The sequence below is a fragment of the Vigna unguiculata genome, chromosome 3, assembly GCF_037176805.1.
Source record: "Vigna unguiculata cultivar grain cowpea cultivar isolate G323 ecotype 2 chromosome 3, ASM3717680v1, whole genome shotgun sequence".
Classification (NCBI taxonomy): Eukaryota; Viridiplantae; Streptophyta; class Magnoliopsida; order Fabales; family Fabaceae; genus Vigna; species Vigna unguiculata.
Window position 1 is genome coordinate 29,757,787 of NC_140794.1, and position 21,481 is coordinate 29,779,267.

The window sequence follows — 21,481 nt, forward strand, 5'->3', positions numbered from 1 at the left end:
GTGTTGGTGATAAAATCGGTGAAGGGGTGGCGACGTCTGGGCTGGTGGGGTGGGAGCGGATGGGGAGGATGGAATGGTGGATCAGAGTGGGGAAGGTGGAGGTGAAGTTGTGAGGGGGATGTGGGTTGTCGGGAGGTATTGTGGGTTGTAAGGTGGAACATGTGTGGTGTGTAGGGTGGTCGGTATGTTGTAGGGGATCTGGGTGGTAGGGAGGGTAGCAGCAGGGGTAGGGGCTGCGGTGTGCCATGGTTGGGTGGAGGGGATGTGAGTGGGATGGGTGGAGGGGATAGGTGTTTGTTGGGTGGTAGTGAAGGTATGAGGGGGTGGGGTTGTATTCGCTTTCTTCTTCTATGGGCTGGAAGGCCGGGGACCTTGCAGCCTCAGACGCCTCCTTGGCTTTTCCTTTCAGGGTGGGATCAGCTTCGATCTTTCACCTGAGGCGAGAATTCTCTTGTCGTAGCGCCTCCATCTCATCAGCACTGTGTTTCTTCAAATATGCCAACTCTCGTTGCATTTTAGCCTGGCCGTCTAGGATGGCAGCTAGGTCAGGGGTGATGTTAGCGGGTCCTGAGGGACTAGCATCAGCTTGCTTGTTAATTCCAGCTCTGTTGCGGGTTGAAACCATCTTTAGAGAAAAACGGGTACTAAAGGTGTTGTCTCGTGCCCCACGGTGGGCGCAAATTATTCCTGCAGAGAACAAACAAGAAAAGTTAGGCACAAGCGTCAACTTACCCATGTAGTCCGCTATCTCCTCAGTTGGCCTCTTCCCGGATGGCACATGTCGGCTTGGACCCAGAAGGGGTTACCTGCAGAAGGGACTCCGAAGCTCAAGTGAGTCAAAGCTCTCAAAAGGTCAAATCAAGTGATGAATGGAGTAATGAATGCGTACCTTTAATTACTGAGGTCCACGTGTATTTATAGAGTATTAATTATGTCTGGTTAAGCCATGGGTCGGGCCCTAGTTTGGGCCTTAGTTTGGGCTGTAAGTGGGCCTGGGCCCTAGCCCAGGCCTTTAGGTGGACTCATTGAATACCAGGGGGGCTTTGATTTTGTTAAGTATATTGAGGTAGTCGGCCTAAACCGCCTTCTTTCCTTGGCGGTTTGTGTGGCCTATGTGTTGTCTTAGGCAGATTGTTCCTCTAGATGTTTAGGTTACTAGTTTTCGCCGGTTAGGCATAGATCAGCCCAGCCTAGGCCGGTTACTTGAATGCTTTGGTATGTAGGTATGGTGATCGTTTTGTCATTATTTTGTTAAGTTGGCTTGGTGTGGTACAAATATAAAAATTATAAAACTAGTTTTGGTATCTAATCAACCGCTCGTGTTGCATGATACTTCTTTTTAAAAATAAAAGTCATAAAATAGTATTGGTGTCAAATCGACTGCTCGCGTCGCACGACACTCCTTTTCAAATATACAAAAATAAAAAAGTGTTCTTTGGTGTCAACTCGGCCACACGCGTCGCATGACAGTTATTTTCAAAAATGTCAAAAGACAACTTTAAAAATTAAGTATTCTAATCAAGTTTTATCAAGAACTACGTGATCCTTGATTCTCCATTGTAAATGGAGATACGTAGGAGCAGGGCAAGTCCTTGTCAGGTTCACTTCCCACAAATCAAGAGGTTTTCCAATTCATTTTTAAATAGTTTTATAAAGAACTACATAGCCCCGATTGCTCCTTTTTAATGAAAATACGTAGGACCAAGGTTTTAACCGTTGTCAGGTCCCTTTCAATAATTTTTTATATTATTTTTATGGTTTTCCATAGTTTTCCAGAATAAACTATGGTAGCGACTTCTAATCTCTTTTTCCAAATTAATTATTTTTTAGTTCGACGTCTCGTCACGATTTAGGTTGCGACAACACCTAACATCATCTTATATAAACACTTAAAAGAAACGAAGCCCACTGCTCACGAACTTCTTTCAAGACTCCTTAATCCATTGAAGATGTGTCATTGAAAATCTACATAATGAATAGTTAAGTCAACAATCTTTTAGTGATAAATACTTAAGATGTGATTTATAAATTGTACATATTACCATATCCCATGAGTCAACAATGTTTGTGGATATGATTCTATGCATGTGCCTCATGGTATAATATCCACACTCATAGCTTCCCGGTTGACGTGACCACTACAAGTTCAATTCATATAATATCATAAATTTGATAATTGTATTTCAATAGTTTGAAGATTAACTTCTTTCTATTACAATTGGTGCAATGAACTGGAACTTATTTCTAGAAGTGATTTGTTGTCCCTACAACTTGGAATGTGCCTCAATCGCTCTGTAAAATTTAATGTATATTGAAATTGTGCCTAATATGGAACTTTGTAAAATTAAATTATATAACACAAAAAATAAGTTAATAAAAAAAACTTACGCTTGTAATGTACTTTTAATTTTCAAAGTGTTAGGCTTCTTGTGTAATGAACACAAAAGAACCACAACAAACTTCTGAGGAAGAATTACCAGCAACTGCCAATGACCCCTACATATTCAAATACCATTATTGATGAAGGATTGACCCCAACCAAGGATGGAGGCACATGCTTAAGAAGACTAAGCATGTTTAGAAAGGAAGTTCACTAATCCTTCATCCCTTTCATTTGTGTTTGTTATTTTTGATTCCCAAAGTTGACTTAGTTGAATCAACTTTAGTTGACTTGTTGACCTTTAACTAGGTTTGACTTGTTGACTATAGTTGACTTGACTTAAGTCAACATGCTAATCTATATTTATTTGCTTTGTAGGTTAATTAGGAGTAAGAAAGCAATGCTAGGTGGCGCATGGTGATTGGGGAGCATAAATGATGTGGCGGAGAGAGTAAAGCAAAGGCATAAAGCATAAAGTAAAAGGCATGAAGCAAGTGTACCTATGTACCTTTGGTCTCCTTTGTTTTTAGCACACTTTGGCCACTTTTTGGAGATATATGAGACACATTCTTTGTCTCCTTTTGTGCTAGAACGAAATTAGCCTTGCACACACCATAATTAGCTCTTTTGTCTCTCATTTTTTCTAACCTTATTTAACCTAGTTTCTAGAAGCTAGGGTTAGGTTTTTGTAGAGACATCCTTAGGTATCTTTTATTTGCTTAGAGGCCCCTAAACTCTTCTATATAAGGGGTGCTCCTAGACATGTAAAAGGGTTGAACATTTTGAAGTAAAAACACTTTTGTGTCTCAACCATTTGTGAGAGTTTCCTCCCTAGGGAGTGAATTCTTTTAAGCCTTATCTTGCATAGCAAGTGGCGACACACATCCAATCATCTTCAAGGTTGCCATGACTTCTAGCCTAGCCTTGTAGTGGCATGCTTCTCACATTTTTACCATTTCTTTCCTTTCCATTTTATGTTTTCTTCTTCCTTTAATTGTGTTTGGTTTTCTATGGTTTATGTGCTTTCTATTTCCTTTTTGTTTTGAATCAATCCATCATCTTCTTCTCTTGAGCTTTGTGAAAGGAACCTTCACATCTAGATAGCTTGCTATCTTAATGTCCAGTGGGGATTTCACTTAGTTGTCTTAATCAACTCACGCCATATTCAATAATCTTAAAAGAAAACAACATAATCCTTCATCAATTATATACAATTAAGTTCTACATAAATATAATTTAATGTATAAAAGACATTCTTACTACTGCAAATAAGGTGCTAAGTACACTTCTTTTCTCCCAACATCAAATGCCTCTAATAGGTACTTTTGAACCTCTTCACTTTTATTCCTAACGCCTTGAATGGCAATAGGATCAATAAATCCATATATGTGATCATTCTTCTTCTAAGTGCATCTATGATGTAAATACCTTAAACATTGAAAATAAATAATATAAGAATAACATATTGAATATATTCAAACTTCATAAAAGTAATAAAAGTTTACTTACAACAACCAAAGTTGTATTACTGATATACATAACATATTAGTGCCAAAGAGAACTTCAAAAATATCCTTTTGACATATAAAAAAAGGGGTATTGAAGGTCCTATTTGTGGCTTGGGAAGGCATTTCTAATTGTATAGGTTGTGATGAGATGCCTCGAGCCAAGGGACCTACAACAAGAGCCATGGCTAGGAGAATACAAGAAGAATGGGCCTTAAATGCGCATGCAAGGCCCAAGATGAACTTCACATGGGCCAAGGAAGATGTGAAGACCTAGCCTAGGACATTTTGCTTGTAAATACTAGATTAGGATTTTATTTTGGGCCCAGTAGAATAGGGTTTTCTTTAGGCCATGTATTGGGCCTTAGAGGAAATTGGGCTTTAGAAGTAATTTTGGCCAAAAAGGGGAATTAGGCCAAATGGGCCAAGAGTAGTGTGTCTACTCTAGAAAATCCTAGAAGCTTCTCAAACTTGCTCTCCAAGGATGAGAGTTAGCTTCCCATGGCAAGACAAGTGTGACTTGCTTAGGTGGCAAGTCACACCTCCCACATGCTCCTTTTTGACTCCAAAATTCAACTTTCTAGACTCCTTTTTCCCTCCACTTTTTGGAGACCCCTTGGTCTTATTTTAGCCTATAAATAGAAGGCTTAGGAGATGTATTTTTCAGCTTGAAATTGAGTAATGAATTGCTGCCCAAATTTGTGCACAAATCTCTTTTGAGCTCACCTTAGAGTAAACTCTTCTCTAGTTTACTCTAGTCTTCTTCCTTAGAAGTTGGCCTCACCTCTCTTAAGAATCCTTTCACCTACACCAAACCAAAAACCTTAAGCTTCTTTCCTTCATGCTTCTGCATCCAACACCATCCATGGAGCCTCCATTCTTCATGCAAGCTTCAATGGAGACAAGAAGAAGCCATCATGTGGTATCATGAGCCTTGGTTTTAGTGAGTTAAGTGCTTCTTCTCCATTTTTCTTTCAATTCCGTGTTGTTCATCACTTCTCCTACTTGTCTTGCTGTTTTTGTTCATTTTATTTTGAGTATTAATGTCTTTTTACTTTGGTTCATCTTCATTTGCTTCATCTTGAACCATCCTTGTGTTTCATTTTTACTTTGGTCTTAGAGTCAATTTCCATTGTGTTTCATTGTGTTTCATGATCTTCTTTTGATTCCTTTAAGTTTCATTCTCCTTTGTGCTTTTTGTTTCCATTAAAATGCAAATGATCAAACATAGTGTGGTGGTGATTCTGTTTTGTGGTGGAAACTAGCTGCTGTAAGAGCAATAAAAAGAAAGAAAAAGAGCACAAAACTAATACAAGCAAGTGCCAAAAAGAATCAAAAGAAAAGATCAAAAGAAAGTGGCAAAAGAAGTACACTAGAATCACTACCATCACTTGAGTTTGAGAGCATTATTTTGATGCATTTTACTGTTGTTCCAGTTTCTGTCTGACTGCACACTGTTTGTATTTGATTTATCATAAAAAATTGGCCGGTGCAAATCCAAATCTAATTTTTGCCTCTTTTAGCTAAGCTCATAGACGAAAAAGTGAAAAAAAGAATCATTGAAAAATGTTGAGAAATGAAAAAATGAAAAATATCTGAAGCAGAGGCCTGAATTTACGTTTTTGGACTGGCAGTGAGTGAAAAATCAAATTTCAGTGCAGTTTTCTAGCTTATTTTGGTTGTTTTTCATCCATTCTAGTGCCATTCATTAGGTAATTCATTTGAGTGCTTATCTTGTTTCTTTACCTTCTTTCTAGTTTGTCATTTCTTTGGTGATCCTTTGAGTTTGTCATGGCATTATTCACTTTTGGTTTAGCAATTATAATTTTGTGCTTTTCTTGCTTTATTTCTTGACCTCTTTTGGTTTGGTTTCTATATTTGGTGCATACTTCTTTTTGGAGGTGATCTAATTTTCCTAAGGTAGCATCCTAGGAGGTGGAGTACCTAGTCCCGAAAGAGAATCCTCTTTGGTGAGATCAAGACTAAGTGCAAAAGTGAAACACTTGTGAGGACCAAGCCAAGAAGACAAAGCCAAGAAGACCTTTTACATTTTGTGCACTTTGATTGTATTCAAATTGAGTTGTAAAATTGTAATGCTTTCCTTCTTGTGTTCATGGCCTAGTTAGGTGTCTTGGGGGAGTCTTAGGTACTCAATCCCATCTCCTAACTAGAACCTCTTCTATACATTAGTGAAGCGCTTTTAGTGGTAAAGTTTGAAGGTTCCAAGTGCCTTCTACTTCTACCAAAACTTAGGCTGCATATAGCTTATAATCTTTCTTGTTTTTAATTTTCTTGTTTGATAGTTTAGTGTGTGTCAACTTAGTCTTTGAATTAATTTCATTTAAGAAGTTTTGTACAAAAGTTTCAAGTTCCCTTGGCTAGGAAAGACTTGGTATGTAAGCAATCCAAGTGATTCACCTCTCTTTCCTGGAGGAGAACTAAAAGCTTTTGCTATCTACTTCTTCTTTGAAATTTTCTTTTAAAGACCAAAGTGCTTCAAATGAAGAAGAAATAAGTTTGAAACAAATTGCCTTTGATTTGAGAGCACTACTACGTTGGAAGGAAGATGAAATAATTGCAAGGGAAAGGGAAAAACAAGAAAGAGATAGGTTTCATCAACTTTTAGATGAAGAGAGGAGGGGAACAAGAAATATGGAAAGGTTGCATGAGAGGATGAGTAATAGGAGTCAACATTTGTACTCCCACACTCCAACACTAGTCACACACTATGAAGAAGATAGTAGACTAGTTGACAACTTCTATCAACCTCCTCCACCTCTAAGAAATGAAAGAAGAGAGCCTAGGGAACCAAGAGCCATTAGAATAGACCTCCCTCACTTTTATGGGAAAGATGATGTTGAAGCTTATCTTGATTGGGAAATGAAGGTTGAGCAACTCTTTGCTTGCCATCAAATAAGTGAGGAGAGGAAAGTACCCTTAGCTACCCTTAGCTTCCAGGGCAATGCTATGTATTGGTGGATTGCCCTCGAAAGAGATAGGAGAATCAATCAAAGTCCCGAGGTCAAATATTGGAATGACCTCAAAGGAGCCCTTAGGAAAAGACATATTCCCTCCTATTATCATAGAGAGCTAAATGGATAAGCTCCAAAGACTCCATCAAAATAAAATGAAAGTGGAAGAATATAGACAAAAGAAGGAGTTATATATGATGAGGGTTGGGATTAGGGAGTCTGAGGATACCACTATTGCAAGGTTTCTTAGTGGCTTAAGTCTTGAGATAAGAGATAGAGTAGAATTGTTGCCCTACCAAGACTTAAATGACTTGGTTCAACTTTGCATAAAGGTAGAGAAACAAATTCTAAGGAAAAATTTTCGAAATGACTACTCTAACTCTTATACCAAGAAAGAATTCAAGAGGGAGGGTAAACAAGTCAAAGAGGAACCCTCCAAAAGTTTCAAGGAAAAGGAGAAACCAAGGGAAGGCACATCTTCACACACTCGCACTAGTGAAATCAAATGTTTCAAGTGTCTTGGTAGAGGTCATGTTGCATGTCAATGCCCCACCAAAAAGACCATGATCTTAAGGGGTGTTGACCATTATAGTAGCCAAGATGAGCAAGAAAGTGAGAGTGAGACTTCTAGTGACAAGTCTAATGATGAGGCTAAGGAAATTGCCTATCCTTGTGAAAGAGACCTTCTAATGATTAGAAGACTTCTTAGCAACCAACCCATTCCAAAAGAACCAACACAAAGAGAGAACATCTTTCATACAAGATGTAAAATTTTAGAAAACACTTGTTCTCTCATTGTTGATAATGGTTCATGTTGCAATTGTTGTAGTACAAGGTTGGTTGATAAGTTGGCTTTGACTATCATTCCCCATCCAAAACCTTACAAATTGCATTGGCTTAATGAAAGTGGGGATTTGACAGTCCAACATCAAGTGAAGGTCAAGTTATCCATAGGGAAATATGAAGATAGTGTGCTATGTGATGTAGTACCTATGGAAGCTTGCCATGTTTTATTGGGAAGAGCTTGGCAATTTGACAAGAAAACCATGCATAATGGTCTTACCAATGAAATCACCTTCACTCACAAGGATAGAAAATTTGTCTTGCATCCTTTATCACCATCCCAAGTGGTAGAGGATCAAATCCAAATGAGAAAGAAGTTGGAAAAGGAGAGAAAAGAGGATAAAAAAAAGTCCTCCCTCTCTCCTAAAAAAAGTAACTAAAGATGAATCTGAGGTGGGAGAGATTGGTGTTCCTTCTCCCAAGGTCATTCAACATGAGAACATTTTGACTATAAAATCTTTGAACCAAGTTCTCAATGATGAACAACCTTCATGCCTCTTGTTGTGTAAAGGAACACTCACATGTACTGCTACAGCTCTTGAACTTAAGAATCTACCTCTTAAAATTGAAAATCTTTTGAAAGAGTTTGAGGATATATTCCCTAAGGAAGGGCCTATTGGGCTTCCTCCTTTTAGAGGAATTGAACATCAAATAGATTTAGTGCCTGGGGCTAGTCTACCAAATAGACCAGCCTATAGGACAAATCCTCAAGAAACAAAGGAGATAGAGTCTCAAGTCCAAGAGTTGTTGGAGAAGGGTTGGGTTCAAAAGAGCCTTAGCCCTTGTGTTGTGCCTGTTTTGTTAGTACCTAAAAAGGATGGGAAATGGAGAATGTGCTGTGATTGTAGAGCCATAAATAACATCACCATTAAATATAGGCATCCAATCCCTAGGCTTGATGACATGCTTGATGAGTTGCATGGGTCCCTCATGTTTTCTAAAATTGATCTAAAGAGTGGTTATCACCAAATAAGAATCAAAGAAGGTGATGAGTGGAAAACCGCTTTTAAGACCAAATTTGGACTATATGAGTGGTTAGTGATGCCCTTTGGGCTTACTAATGCACCTAGCACATTCATGAGGCTAATGAACCATGTCCTTAGAGAGTGCATAGGAAAGTTTGTGGTTGTCTATTTTGATGATATCTTGATTTATAGCAAGAGCTTGCATGAGCACATAGACCATCTGAGGTTTGTCCTTACCATCCTTAGGGTAAATAGTTTGTTTGCTAATAAAGAGAAATGTACTTTCTGTGTAGATAATGTAGTTTTCTTAGGTTTTGTTGTGAACAAAAATGGGGTCCATGTTGACCCTACAAAAATAAAGGCCATCCAAGAATGGCCTACTCCTAAAAATGTTGGAGAGGTTAGGAGCTTCCATGGTTTGGCAAGCTTTTATAGGAGGTTTGTTCCTAACTTCTCTACTTTGGCTTCACCCCTCAATGAACTTGTCAAGAAAGATGTATCTTTTAATTGGGGTGAAAAACAAGAGTCTGCTTTTCAACAACTCAAGGAAAATCTCACCAATGCACCCATTCTAGCTTTACCAAACTTTTCAAAAACCTTTGAGCTAGAGTGTGATGCATCCGGTGTAGGAATAGGTGCTGTGTTGTTGCAAGGAGGGCACCCAATTGCTTATTTTAGTGAAAAACTTCATGGTGCCTCCCTCAACTATCCCACCTATGATAAGGAATTGTATGCCTTAGTTAGGGCCCTTCAAACTTGGGAACACTACCTTGTGTCCAAAGAGTTTGTCATTCATAGTGACCATGAGTCGCTAAAATATTTGAAGGGCCAACATAAGCTGAATCAAAGACATGCTAAGTGGATGGAATTCTTGGAACAATTTCCTTATGTGATAAAGTACAAGAAGGGCAAAAGTAATGTGGTGGCTGATGCCTTGTCTAGAAGGCACACCTTGTTTTCAAAATTTGGAGCCCAAATTCTTGGATTTGATCACATTCCAGAAATGTATAATCAAGATTCTGAGTTTTCCTCTACTTATGCTGAATGTATGGAAAGACCTCAAGGAGGTTTCTATGTGAATGAGGGGTATTTGTTTAAAGAAGGAAAAATTTGTATTCCCCAAGGTTCACAAAGAAAACTCCTTGTTCAAGAAACACATGAAGGGGGATTAATGGGTCATTTTGGGGTAGAAAAAACCCTAGGTCTTTTAAAAGAGAAATTCTTTTGGCCCCATATGAGGAAGGATGTCCAAAGGCATTGTAATAGATGTATTTCATGCTTACAATCTAAGTCTAAAACAATGCCTCATGGATTATACACCCCCTTGCCTGTTGCTTCAGCCCCTTGGGAAGATATAAGTATGGATTTTGTCTTAGGACTCCCAAGATCACAAAGGGGTTTTGATTCCATTTTTGTGGTGGTAGATCGTTTTAGCAAAATGACACACTTTATACCCTGCCACAAAGTGGATGATGCTAGCAACATTGCTAGGCTTTTCTTTAGAGATGTGGTCAAGCTTCATGGTATACCTCGCACCATAGTTTCTGATAGAGACACCAAGTTCCTTAGCCACTTTTGGAAAACACTTTGGTCAAGGTTAGGAACTAAGCTTAATTTCTCTACTTCATGTCACCCACAAACTGATGGGCAAACTGAAGTTGTTAATAGGTCTCTGTCTACTATGTTAAGGGCAATTTTGAAAGGGAACCACAAATCTTAGGATGAATGCCTTCCCCATATTGAGTTTGCCTACAATAAAGTAGTTCATAGGACTACTAAAATCTCTCCATTTGAAGCTGTTTATGGCTTTAATCCTCTCACTCCCATGGACTTGCTACCACTTCCTACATCTTTTGATTTTATTCATAAAGAAGGGATGGCAAAATCTGATTTTGTTAAAAAAATGCATGAAAAGATTAAAAGCCAAATCCAGCAACAAACAGAGAGGTATGCTAAGTACAACAATAAAGGAAAGAGGGAAATGATTTTTGAAGAAGGGGATTGGGTGTGGCTACACCTTAGAAAAGATAGATTTCCTAAGCAAAGTAAGTCTAAACTTAGTCCTCGAGGTGATGGTCCCTTTAAAGTGCTGAAAAGACTAAATGATAATGCGTATAGGCTAGAGTTAAATGAAGGCTATGTATGATGTGCATGCCACCTTTAATGTTGCTGACTTAATACCTTTTGCAGGTGGTACAGATGATGAGGCAGAGACTACAGATTTGAGGATAAATCCTTCTCAAGAGGGAGGGGATGATGAGATGCCTCGAGCCAAGGGACCTACAACAAGAGCCATGGCTAGGAGAATACAAGAAGAATGGGCCTTAAATGCGCATGCAAGGCCCAAGATGAACTTCACATGGGCCAAGGAAGATGTGAAGACCTAGCCTAGGACATTTTGCTTGTAAATACTAGATTAGGATTTTATTTTGGGCCCAGTAGAATAGGGTTTTCTTTGGGCCATGTATTGGGATTTAGAGGAAATTGGGCTTTAGAAGTAATTTTGGCCAAAAAGGGGAATTGGGCCAAATGGGCCAAGAGTAGTGTGTCTACTCTAGAAAAGCCTAGAAGCTTCTCAAACTTGCTCTCCAAGGATGAGAGTTAGCTTCCCATGGCAAGACAAGTGTGACTTGCTTAGGTGGCAAGTCACACCTCCCACATGCTCCTTTTTGGCTCCAAAATTCAACTTTTTAGGCTCCTTTTTCCCTCCACTTTTTGGAGACCCCTTGGTCTCATTTTAGCCTATAAATAGAAGGCTTAGGAGATGTATTTTTCAGCTTGAAATTGAGTAATGAATTACTGCCCAAATTTGTGCACAAATCTCTTTTGAGGTCACCTTAGAGTAAACTCTTCTCTAGTTTACTCTAGTCCTAGTCCCGAAAGAGAATCCTTTCACCTACACCAAACCAAACACCTTAAGCTTCTTTCCTTCATGCTTCCGCATCCAACACCATCCATGGAGCCTCCATTCTTCATGCAAGCTTCAATGGAGACAACAAGAAGCCATCAGGTTGCAAAGCGATAGTCGCTGCCATTGCACCAAGTCGTTCTAGAATTGTCAGTTGTGGTAATGATTCATTCACATCTTCCTTTTCTTGTACTCTAATCTGCTATACATATTTAAAGTATTAAATAACATTAGTATACACTGATGTAAAAAATAAATGCATAATGAAAACAAGTAAGTACAATTACCTCCTTTGAAATTACTTTTGCTAATCTAACTGGCCAAAGGATAAAATTTCCAGGGGCCTGCCCTACTGTCTTAACCTCTTGAGTAGGCACTGGGACTCGAGCAGTAGCATCTCGAACATCTACAACCACTAATCTCATCATATCATCTACAATGGTTGCATGGTGAATGGTTGACCCCAATGCATACATTTTACCTAAGGTAACCAAATAATATTTGTAAAATAAATAAGACAATATAATTAGGCTAAAACAAATACATGCAAAATAATATAATTAGACAAATTACCTAAAGCCACCAAGGACTATAGGAGATCATCAATGAACAGCTCGTAATCTGCATCAATAGTGAGAGAAGCCTCTTCAAGAGGAACATCACAACTCCCCTTTGTGCTTACACAAATAAGAGAAGGTTGTTGAGGAGGATTACAAGGCTGGGTTGAGGGAGAGGCTAACCCTGCTTCATGTCTGCTAACAATTGTGCCTTCATATCAAAGTACTCTTTCTTCATCTCCTTCTTAATTTCCTCCCTAATTTCCTCCCTCATTTGTTCTCTCATTTCTTCTTTGATGGACATGATGACTTCCTCATTGATATTTACTTTATTATGATTAACTGATGGAGGACCAAAGAATTGACGGATGCCTACAAATTTTCCAACACCACGAACACGTCTAGGATGCTATAGACGACCAATGGCAACTGCCAATATGTCCTCACGCCCCTATGGAGTGAATGATCCTTGTGTGCTTTGCTCGACCAACTCATCCTACAACACAAAAACTTTAAGTTAAGATTAAAAAAAATATTAATACACATCTAAAAATCAATTAGTTTGAGTTACTTACAATACGCCTAGCTACGCTTTCTATTTTTGCAGATATGTAATCGCCTGTTGGTTTTTGACGAGCTCTTTTCCATTTATTATGGCGAGGAGGATGAGTAACAGTAGTCCCACTAGAATTAGAGGCAAATGCATCTTTCATCATTTTCTGCTCCAATTTATCATAACCCCCACAAGACAATCTATGGGGGTGGACATTCTTTTTTGCTATCTCTTGTGCAGCTTTCCTCTTAGCCTATGAGCACCAAAGTATAAAGAATGATTTATGTTAGCAATATGTTCAATTAAATAGTTAAACCTACATATAATATGAATTTACCTAAAAGACAGGATTTAATTGCCTTTCCTTAAAAGCATGTCATGTGTCTTCATCAAGGAACAAATACTTCTCACAAGGGTTTCTATCACTTAAGGGACCATAAATATAATGACTTGTAAGGTCCATCTTAAAACCCTTCCATTGTTCCCCAGCAAATGAAATCCATTTCTTCCTCAACAGATTACTGTCTGGGACATCATATGTGACCTGTATAATAAGAATGGATTACATATGTTAAATATCAGTTATATATGTACGTAATAAATTATATAAGTTAAGATTTCATACTTGGACACTTTGCCAAATCTGATTCTTTACTGTCTCTTGAACATGGTCCCACTCATTTATAAGAATGGATGACTTGCTTCTACCAAGCAAGGCCACATAACTGGTGAATTTTGTGCTATTATCTCCCAAAGCTTTACCAGTTTGCATATCAAACTGGATAGGCAATCTCCGATCTGCACTACGATTGACTGTTAACTCTCTCAACCTAGTTCCATGCCTACCATTTTTTTTGGTACATGTATGAATCTTATCCCCACCTTGTGAAGGTGGAAGGTCACCAAATGGTGTGTCACCGGACATTTCCCTATTCAAATAAATAATTGTTAGTGAGAATTAATAAATAATTTCTATTTAGTGAATTCAAAGGCTTTTGCATCTCAACATATTATAATAAATCATTCTTCGGAGACTTCAAAAACATACAAAATGATTCCATGTGGGACTCTCTCAGAACTACCATTCAAAACTTTTTTCTTTACAGTTCATTTAATTCCTCCAGCTAAAGGGAGGAAGAAACAAAAATTGACCAAACTTTACTGTAAAGAAATCAACCCATGTTGTCTATGTCTCTGACTACATATTATCTGTGTTAGGGATTTGTTGATCAATTCTTCACTAATTCCTTACATGAAGATCCCATTTTCAAAGGGAGTTTTCCCATCTTTAAACTCTACTCACTTTTTCATTAAATCTTTTGTTTTCTTTTCTTTTCAAAATTTTTGTTCTCCATCTCGTTTCCTTATTTCATCCTCCTTAACTTGTTTTGCCAAAACACACTTTGACATTAAAATTCTTTTCAAAAATCATCTTAGTCAAAGTGTAAAACATTCCTCTTGTGAAGTGGGCTTAATACCATCTTTTTCAATCTTCAAAGGTACATTTTCACAAATTTTCCATCCAATTTTACTGCATGGTCTTTATAATTTTAATTCAATTTTATTTGATGACTATTGCAGATTTGTTTTTGATCCTGGTGGTACTATTATTTTGGTTGGTGTGAGCCTTTAATAACCCTCTAGATCTGAGGACAGATCCTCTTCAAGGGGGAGGGGATGATGTGATCCCAATAAGGCTTATAGCATTGGGCCAACGCCTAGGCCTATTCATTTTAATTTCTTTTATTTTCTTTTATTTTAATTAAATAAATGTGTCCTAATTGGGTTTGTTTGCTAAATGCAGCCTATTTTCTAAGCTGCCAATTATTGAAGAATTGGCATTAGGCCTGCGGCCCAACTCTCCTTTACATCACACGGATCCAGCCACACCTCTTGCACGTCAATATGCTTCATCATATGCGGGCCCAGTTCACGTCAGCATTTGCGATCCAATTCCAGTGTGCGTTGCTTGCTTGATTTTTCTGTACACCCCCACAACGCTGGAAGCATCCTTAGTTCAGGTGGTTGGACCCACGTCAGCCCAAACTGCATCACGCTCTCTTCATTACGCGAGGCAGCCAATCTTTCTTCAAGCTTTTCAGTTAGGGTTCCATTTGTGCAGCATGAACCCAACACATGCGTGGAGCGCCGCGAGGGTTCCTCGCGCAACCTCCCTTCTCATTTCAACCTACCAACCAAACAACGTGCACCATACAAACACAAACCTTTACATTTCCCAGCCGGGTGCACCCCTTTCCTTATGGTTCGTTCCAGCTTGTCTCACGAAGGAGTGACTACATTGGGGCTAGGGTTTCCTTCGGCAGATCAACATCATCTTTGTCGCCCACTCTCACGCGCGCCACAATCCTTCACTTGTTCAGGGTTTTCACGTGTTCAGGGTTTTCACGTGTATTCCACCTTAGGTTAGGGTTTACTTTTCTTTTGCTTAATCTTCTCGGCTGCCCTTAATCTATAAAAGTTGCAGGCCAATTCATTGTAATCAGCTTTGATAATACAGTGTGGTTTTTACCCCTTTTCAGAGCTCACCTTCCTAGTAGAGGTTTTACCTCCTAGGGTTTGCGAAACCAGTGAGGAACGAACGCAATCCGAATGAATATCGCTAGTCTTAAGCCTTCCGCTGCGTTTCCCTTGCCTTCTACGAGGATCAATCGGTAGAACACCGATTGGAAGAGGATTTCCGGCGACTACCACGACGGAGGAGCCTCATCATTATTGTTTTGGAAACAGAATGCAACATAGTAGCTAGAATATAAAAGTTACCTGGAAGCAATGGATATTAGGTTATCTTGTTTGTAATAGCTTCAGATCGAAACTTTGAACCTACCCACCTATGAAGAATATAAAAGAAATAAAGATGAAGTGAACCACATGAAACATAGGTTTTAAAACAATGAACAAGAAGGGATAAAATGTACCAATTAACTTGAACTGAGAAAGATGAAGAGGGTGAAGAAAAGCCACACACAAGTTTGTGAGCACATAAATAAATGGGTCAAGTTAGAATGTTCTCCCACAACCCTTCGTTGTGGTCTTCACGTACGTCATGAACATCATCTACTTCATTGTCGACATTCAAGGTCGGCATATTTGATGAGAAGGATGGAGCTTCACTAATATCAAGTATCAATTCATCATTGTAATCAATATAATGTATGGTTTTGCCTTGGAGAACAACTAACCATCTTTTGTTAGTGGGATTAGTGACATAAAAGACTTGTTTTACTTGAGATGCCATGATGAATGGCTCTTTAGTATAACCTTCCTTTTCTAGGTCAACCACAAGTTTCAGAGTACCTATTTTTAAATGTAAGTGGGTTGATGATAATACTGGCGTGAAGACTGATTGACCTAGAAAAGTAAAACAAAGATAAAGGTGATGGAATATAAGACTCCCCTCTAGACATGCTTCTAGTGATCCTTCTTGAGGGAGCTTCTAAGGAGGTGGTATGGTGTGTCACGCCTTCATCAATGACTTCTTTAGTGTTATTCAATATATATTGTTCCTGCAGAGAACAAATAAGATGAGTTAGGCACAAGCGTCACCTTACCATGTAGTCTGCTATCTCCTCAGTTGGCTTCTTCCCAGTCTGTACATATCGGTTTGGACCGAGAGGGGTTACCTGAAGAAGAGACTCTGAAGCTCAAGTGAGTCAAAACTCTCAAAAAGGTCAAATCTGTGGTTAATGAATGTGTACCTTTAATTACTGGGGTCCACGCGTATTTATAGAGCATTAATGATGTTTGGTTATCCCGTGGGCCGGGCCTTGACTTGGGCTCTAGCTTGGGTTGTGAGTGGGCTTGGGCCCTAATCCAGGCCCTTAAGGCCTATTGAACGCGGGGGCTTCCATTTTACTAAGTCTTCAGGAGCGGTCTGATCTGTTTACTTTTTGACTTGTCGGATGTCGTCCTTGGCCGCACACTATCCTAGGTTGGCCGCTTTGTTGTTACTTTAGCCTTTGTTCAGTTATGAGTTTGAGTCCATGCCAGCCCAAGTCGTGTACTTGGGTTGTTTCCGGCATATATGGTTAAGTTGACCAGGTCCGGTACACCAGCCCCCCAGCCTTTGCATATACGATGTGTCGGTGAAGGATGATATGTATTGACATGCTAGTCGAGATCGGCTAGGTGTGATACATATATAAATGTGCTTGGAGAACTTCATCTCTACTTAGAGTTATAACTTTTGCACTTCAAGTACCCTTACCAACACCTCTTCCATGGTAACGAGACTTCAGTACCCCTATAGCTTCAACTTGTGATTAATAGTCTGTACAAAACTCAATAGCTTCCCCTGCAATATATCTTTCAATAATTGATGCTTCTGGACGATATTGGTTCTTTACATACCCTTTCAATATCTTAATGTATCGCTCAATAGGGTACATCCATCATAAGAATACTGGACCACAAATTCTAACTTCTCGAACTAAATGAATAATCAGATGGACCATGATATCAAAGAATAATGGAGGAAAGTACGTCTCCAACTACCACAATATGAGTACAGTCTCATTTGGTAACTGATCCAACTTTTCAATATCGATAACCTTACTGCATATTGCATTAAAAAAGAAGCACAATCTTGTTAAGGTATATCTAACATTCTTAGGCAATATGCCTCGAATAGCCACTGTAGAAGTTGTAGCATCAATACATGACAATCATGAGATTTTAACCCAAGTAATTTTAGATCTTTCATGGATACAAGTCTTTTAAAATTGGAAGAGTAACCTAGTGGAACTTTCACACCTTGTAAAATCTCACAAAACTTCTCTTCTCTTATTTAAACAAAGTGTGACATGCTAGAGGCAAGTATGTTCGCTTACCATGTGATTGTGGAGCTAATTGTTCTCTTATACCCATTTCAACTAAGTCCAAACGAGCATTTAGACCATCTTTTGTCTTGCCTTGAATATTGAGGAATGTTCCTATAAGACCTGAGAAAAATTAAATAGTTAATTAAATAATTATTTAATAAATGTGGGTAACAGAAGCCTTTAAGGCATTTAATGTAGAAGGTTATGACATGGAAAAGTACTAGTTCAAATGGTTGAGAGTACTTTGATTGTGTGAGAGGACTTGGGTTCGAGAACTATGTATGCCAATTGTGTGTTGAATTAATTTCTGTATTATTTTGATGATATAATTGAATGCTAGACGTGATAATAAAATCCTAAAATTATAGGAATTATCACAAACATGATTTGGTTGAATTGGTTGTGCACTTGTTTTGTGATACCGTGGTTGTGGGTTGAAACCTTGCTGAGAACTAATTAACTCTCTTTTTGCCAAATTTTTCTTTGGCATGAATATGAAAGGGTTTACAAACCCTAGCAACCAGTAGAAAGGTAACTTAAGGGGTGGAAAACACTTGGTTAATAACTATTGATTAGCCTTGATCTCCATTTTAATTAAAATTCGTTTTAGGGTGTAAAGGGTAATTAAGGGAGAGTTAATTTGGAGAGAGGGAGAGGAATTACAGAAAGAGAGACCTGGAATAGTGTTGTGAACGTTGGGCAGTGAGGTTCTAGCAATTGGCACGCACTGTAGAGAGGAATTGGAGTGGAAAACTAGTCTTTGGAGTGTAAACAAAGAACAAGAGCGTTTTGGGTTTTGAGACACGTTCAATTCGAATTTTGAGACACGTTGAGTTTTCAATGAATATAATGTACTATGCCATGTATAATTGAAACTGTATGAAATTCCTTGTCATTTTATGCTGTTTTTTCAAGGTTTCTGGGTTTCTGCCTAGAAACCGCCCGGTGGCAAGGCCCGAGCCGACAGGCGGCACAATAGCCTTTGCCACTATTCTTGGTTTTTGCATGAACCGCCTGGCGGCGATGAAGATCGGCCAGGCGGCGTGACTTTATTCACGGCTTTCTTGATTGTTCTTGATGCTATTTGAGCAGAAATCAATGTGATTTCTGGAATTTATCCGTGTAAACCCTATTGGAAGCCTTGAGGCTATGAAATTACTTATAAACTGGGGGCATGGTCGAATTTTGGAAAACACCTGTGTATGATACCTATGATTGTATGTGTAATTTTGGGTGAGATTGAATTGCGGTTGATTCTAGAGGAAAAGATCAAGAAAACATTGTGAATGGAATTAAGAACAAGAAGCTAGTCTCTTATTATATTACAAAATCTCACATTTTGGGTGTGTTTAGCATTAGGGATGGATACTGGTTATGGCTGATATACTCGCAGGTATGGAGAAGCCTAGGTTTAGGCTGGGTCTGGTGTACCGCTTGACGGCGCTAGGCCTGTCGCCAGGCGATGGCAAGGCACGGGTGCTGTTTTATGAGTTTAGGTATTGTAAAATGAAGAGAGGAACCTACGTGTATGAGTGGTACTAGAAAATTATTGATGAAACTGTGAGGAACGATATACTCATACTGTTGAATTGTGTGAATTGGAACAAGTGTGAAGGTATGAGCATAGTATAGTGTGGTTGAAGGAAAGCTAAATTCAAATAGGGAGTATAATGATTCTAATTCAAAGCTTCAGGTTTGGAATGTATAGTCTTATTTGATGGTGTATGATTGGGACATGAGATAGTGTGTTGTCATGAGATACAGTATGAGATATGAATTCTGTAGTATGGACTGAACGCTAAAGGAGTAGAAGGTGTATTTCTGTTGTAATGTGATCTAGGTTGGTATTGTGCTATAAGGTACTGTATATTGGCCTTATTCCGAGTTAGGTTGGATCATTGACTAATGATTGAAGAACTTGGTAAATCTTAGATTTTATTGTGAGATTGAGAATGGAAAAATTATAGGTAATGGTTTCATTTGTAGGGTGCCAAGGGTTGAGAATGAGATTGGGATGACTGAGAGTGCTTTACTACCTTGGATGGGTTAAGAGAGTGAGAGACAACCTGAGTGAGGTGCGAAAAACAATAACTGGTGCGTTGTTGATACAGCGCCTGGCGGTTGGAACGCGTGCGCCAAGCGAGAAGAGCTCCAAGGAGGGTTCTGCAACAATTGGCGCTTGGCGGTAGGGTGGGATTTGTCAGGCGGACGCGAAACAGTGGACCTTTTATGCGTGGACCTGGCGCCTGGCGGTGGGGCTTGAACCGCCAGGCGGTCTGAACTGATTTCACTGGCGGTGTTTAGGGTTACGCCAGGTGATAATGCTGTAGATTATGACGTGTGTGTGTGTGTGTGTTGCTTTTAAGCGATAATACTATGCCTGGATCGGGAGATGTTGTGCCATGAGCGGGTAGGTTCATGGATGGTGGTTAACATGTGATGTGACCCCAATAAGCCCAAGCTCAAGTGCATCAACAAGCCCAAGCCCATATCAAGGCCCAATCACTAGAAGCATGATGAGAAAGATTCACATGGGCATCTCACAAGATGATCAAGTCAATCATGGGCTTTTTACATTATTCACATGGGCTAAAGAAATCTCTAAAATATGAGATGATGCATGAAGGAAGTAGTATAGATTTCAATTGGGCCATTGTTTAGGCCTTGTTTTTCTAGAATAATAAGTCAAACAATGTGTAGTTAAATTGATAAATTTGGGCTTGACTAAGCCCAATAGGAGATTTGGCCATGAGCTACCAAAGGTCAAAGGTGGACTAAGTGGAAGTCAACATTCCTTCCTACACCTCATGGTTCATGCATCCCATGGAGCTAAGTCCACACTCCACCCATGTGCCTCCTTCATCCAAGGGCTAAGAGAGTGTCTTCTTTTCCAAGTCTTCATCCAAAGGTGATGATTAAAGCTTCTCCTCCAAGCTTGATCTAAGGGCCAAGAATTAGTCTAGCTTTTAGGCTCACATATAAAAGCCAAAAGTAGACCATTTGTACATTTTAACTCTTGAAATTTCTAATAGAATGTTTGTGTTGAGATCACTCCACTCTTCTATTATTTTGAGAGCATACATGGCTAACCTTCTCCTTCATCTCCTCTAGCCACCTTCCATACCATAGCTCCACTTCTACTCTTCATCTTCACCAAAAACCTCCATTGCCTAAAGCTCTTCTTGCTCTTATCTTCATTTCCGCTGCATTTCATCTTCTTTTTGGTGTCTTCCATGGATCTCCTTCCTCTCCTACACCAAGGACGTCCATCAACATGTGATGATATGAGCGGGGAGGTTCATATCCTGTTACTCTCGTGTGGGGATACGAGCGAGGTAGGTTCGTATGTTTCGTGCTCACGCTTGAGAGATGCCATGTGTGGGAAGGTACGAGGCTAATGGATCACATGTGTTAGACTACGGGCGCGTAGGTTCGTAGAGCAGGACTACAAGCGGGGAGTTCGTAGAGCAGGACTACGAGTGGGGAGGTTCGTAGAGGCAGGACCACGAGCGGGTAGGTTCGTGTGAGCATCATATTCCCGAGTCCAAGGCTAACCATTTGTGTGATTGAAGGTTGAAAAGCCTTGGGGTTAAGGTCTTGGCTAAGAACTAAGTAGATTGAATAAGATGGGTGTATGTCTTATTTTACACATTATATATATATATATATATATATATATATATATATATATTGTTTTTATTTTTCTCAACTCACCCTTTCTATTTGTGTATGGCGATGATCGTGTGATTCGTTACACGGGAGCAGATGTGGATACAAGTGATGTTGAGGATGCTCAGGCGACAGAGTGAGGGCTAGTTGGGATTAGAGCTAGGCATATTTAATTATGTTCTTATTTATGATTATGGATTTTGGAAATTGTAACGTCTTTATGACTACTTTCTTATACTTTTTGGCGCGTGTTTAAATATTTTAAAATTTTCCTGCGTTTGGGAATAAACA

The 21,481-nt window shown here is 39.2% G+C and overlaps 2 pseudogenes; both read right to left on the reverse strand.

Annotated features, from left to right (window-relative positions):
* Window positions 1-1,872: 1,872 nt before the first annotated feature.
* LOC146887684 (uncharacterized) lies at window positions 1,873-13,608 on the reverse strand (annotated as a pseudogene).
* A 3,217-nt stretch (window positions 13,609-16,825) lies between these two features.
* Window positions 16,826-20,897, reverse strand: LOC146887685 (uncharacterized; annotated as a pseudogene).
* Window positions 20,898-21,481: the final 584 nt, after the last annotated feature.